Genomic DNA, 3726 nt, shown 5'->3' on the forward strand with positions numbered 1-3726 from the left:
AAACACAGCGACTGTGATTCCCAGAATGTGATAACATATTATTTAAAAATGATATTAAGATCAAACTTTGATCTGTGTTTTTATCTTTTGGATCTGCATTTTCATCCTTTTTGAACCGTCCCCTTCATCTGTTTCTGCATGCCGTAAGTGTTTGCTACAGATTTTTCAGTCACACCCACTGCAAAACCAACCCACAGGGAATTTTTCAGTGGTACCTTTTACAATCAGCCCAGCAGACTAAAGGCAGATGGAAAATTCCAGGGGTTCTGATCTGAGCATTTAAATGATCATTTAGCGTGACACCAATCTGTGAGATATGTATTTTTAGCTTCCTGTGCAGAGAGATAGAATAGAGACAATGTAGAGGGCCGTGGTGAGTTTGCTACACAGAAAAATGATGTGAAGAATCTTCAGTTAGCAGAGGATGATCTACAGACCACCAAAGGAAGGTCTGAGGACAACTGAGAGGCTATTCATAAACACACTTCTATTTGATAGGTTATCTTTGCAAATCTCAAGTAAAACCACTTTTTCTTTTACTTCCTGTTGCTATTTTTTTCTATTTACATGGGCAACAGTAAGCTTGTATGGGTTTTATTCAGTTTTACAGATGCTGAACAGTGCAGAGCCTTAGCAGTGACCTGATGGAGCCTTAACTCCACCTCTAAGCAAACATTCTTCCCACTGCTTTGCATTTCAAAAATATACTCACCTCTTACCTGAAAAATGACATATGGCATGGGAATGGATCTGTTAACATTTAAATTACATAGACAAAATGAAAATTATTGGCAATGTTACTGCTGGTAGTCTCAATGCTGCTTATATATACTATAACATATGACTTGAACCCTTTTAAATTATTCCAGAAAGGCTTTCTGTAACCAAGATGAACAGATAGTAGGAAATATGATATGTCAGAAGTCATATGTGTGTTTTATAATATCTGGTAGGGCAGTTCCCTGTTATGCACAACCAATGACGACCTGCTACAGCCTTATCTATAACCACATGTGCTAGTTCAAGAGATTTGTCAAAGCAACAGAAAGAGAGTCACCTGGGAAGGAACCACACTAGAGAAATTACCTTCTTCATATTAGTTAGTTAGTATGTCATACTTAATAATTAAAAGTAGGAAGCCATAGTCCACTATGGGCAATGTCATCCCTATGGTGAATCTGGGTTGGATAAGAAAAAATATCTGAGTAATTCATTTTGGGCAAACCACTAAGCAATATTCCTCCATGGTCTCTGCTTCAATTCCTGCTTCTAGGTTCCTGTCTTGAGTTTGTGTTTCAGTTTCTGTCAATGATTGACTATAACTTATAAGCCATTTAGACCCTTCCTTCCTAAAGTTGATTTCAGTCAGTGTTTTATTATAAAAATGGAAATCAAACTAGAAGACAACAACCCCCCTCCCCTTGATGGGACAAAGAAGAATTTTACACACTTGCCTTCCAAAAGGATATTGAAGGCAAAGAGAAGGATACCTATTGAGTGAAATTATCCTGTCAATTATAAGAGAATGTGGATTTTGTCCTATAATATTGGTAAAGTGTGGGCGTGATAACCTTTAGTTGCCAACAAAAGAAAAAGGGAAAGAGAATACACAAATAGGGTGTCCTTTCAAATGATCGAAAGTGTATTGCCTTTGCTGAATATATATCTATTTCCAGAATTTCTTATATTGGATTCTAAGAGAGACAACGAAGTTTAGTACATATTACTGAGTAAAAATCACGTGTTCGTGTGTTTGCGGAGATGAACAAATCCTGTGTCCCCTCTCTTCTCACTGTTATTTGTACACGTGTATACTTTGACACTTTGATCCCTGTTGCACCACCTGGAAATGTATCTATTAGTGAAAAGCTGTCAGAAGGTAACCTAAAGCATATCTACAAATGACTAAGCATAGATATATCTGTCCCTGAAGTTTTTAATCATTTCTCTCAGCCAGAGTGATCACAGTTGAAAATACAGGCATTATCCCTGGCTCCTTTTTCCTTCATCCTGCACATCCAGCCAGAATCTCGCACACATAAAGTGTCTCCTTCTCTTTCTGCCAGGCACCTGTACATCATCCAGCTTCAGTAAGCCACCAGAGCATGTCCCCACATGTACAGTTACCTTCTTACATCTGTTCCTGCTTTCATGGCTTTCTCACTGTAATTGAAAAGAGTGAGATTGTAAAATGTAAATCAAATTTAATGTTCTGACTATAAACCACATAATGGTTTCCTACTTCACTCAGAACAGAAAGCAAACACTGGACTGTGCCTTTGATATGCTCTCCCAGGCCAATCTTTATTGCTCTTATTTTATTTCCTTTGGAATGGACAATGCATGCCATGGTACATATGTGGATGTCAGACAGCAACCTACAGGAATCAGGATATCTTCTTCCCTGGTATAGGTAAGAGATACAACTAAGGTCCTCAGGCTTCCTGGCAAGTATCATAACTGACTGCAATGGTTTGAGTGGTCATTGAGGTTTGGTTTTCCTCATAATTTACTCTGCCTTAATATATCTTAGGGCATTGTTTCATCTTTGACCTAACATCTTTGTACTTTTGGTAATCTTCTCCTAGAATGTTTTCCAGTAGATTATGTTAAAATGTCCTGACTCATATTTCAACTTTAAATGTTACCTTAAGGGTTAACTCTGGTCATCCCATTCAATGTTGTCGCTAGGTTTTTCTAGCATCCTTCATTGACATTTTCCCCTTTTATGCATTAACTTGTATGTTCATAGAAGTAGTTCCCCTAAAAGCAGGGACCATATTCATCTCAACATCTTTATCAATAACACATTTTCCTATTCTATCAAGAAATGGATTTCTGTCCCAATAATTACTAGGATGTTCTAATTATGATCACACAATAAAGCATAGCCCTTATAAGCATAGCTAAGATTCCTGTGTGAATGTCCAAATCAGATGCCTAGAACTCTGATCACCTCTGAATTCCCAGCACATGGGAGTGGCAATGAATGTGTACTTTATGTGTATTTTTGGAGTAAACTACTTACTCATTTGTTGAATAAATGAATAAATATATGTATAAATAGAATTAAGGAAATGAAACTAGAGGCTGTCAACTTGTTAAAAACAAGCTATAAAATGCAAAAAAAAAAAGGGGTTGGGGATTTAGCTCAGTGGTAGAGCACTTGCCTAGCAAGCGCAAGGCCCTGGGTTCAGTCCCCAGCTCCGGAAAAAAAAAAAAAAAAAAAAAAAAAACCTCATGCAGCTGTATCTCTCTTTTTTTTCTCATTCTTTCTTACAATTATATCCTAAGGCAGATAAAATCTAGTTTTGGGGAATGAAATTCTCATCATTTGCTGTTAGGAAGCTGTAATATCATGCAGAAATGAAGAATGACTACAAACAGCTATATTCAAGCAACGTGTATGAAAAGAATGAAAATGAATATGGGGTTGACAAAAATTCTATAAATTGAAATATAAAGGCGAGATAAATAGAAGTAAATTCAAGGAGTGGGGTGATGCTTGGTCCCGGCATAAGCAGTAAGACAATGTGTGCTATTCAGGAAGTGCCACCAGAGAAAACAAAATGATCATGGGAACCAAGTTAGAAATTAGAAATGGGGAAGAAAAGGAGTGCCAAAGGGTTCTCTGAGCAATCTCCTCAGAAGCTATGGTGTTCTTACTAGAACACAGGATGGAACACTTTGACATTGTAAATTCAAGCTCGAGGAAGCTGAACCAGG

The sequence above is a fragment of the Rattus norvegicus genome, chromosome 18, assembly GCF_021556685.1.
Source record: "Rattus norvegicus strain SHRSP/BbbUtx chromosome 18, alternate assembly SHRSP_T2T, whole genome shotgun sequence".
NCBI lineage: Eukaryota > Metazoa > Chordata > Mammalia > Rodentia > Muridae > Rattus > Rattus norvegicus.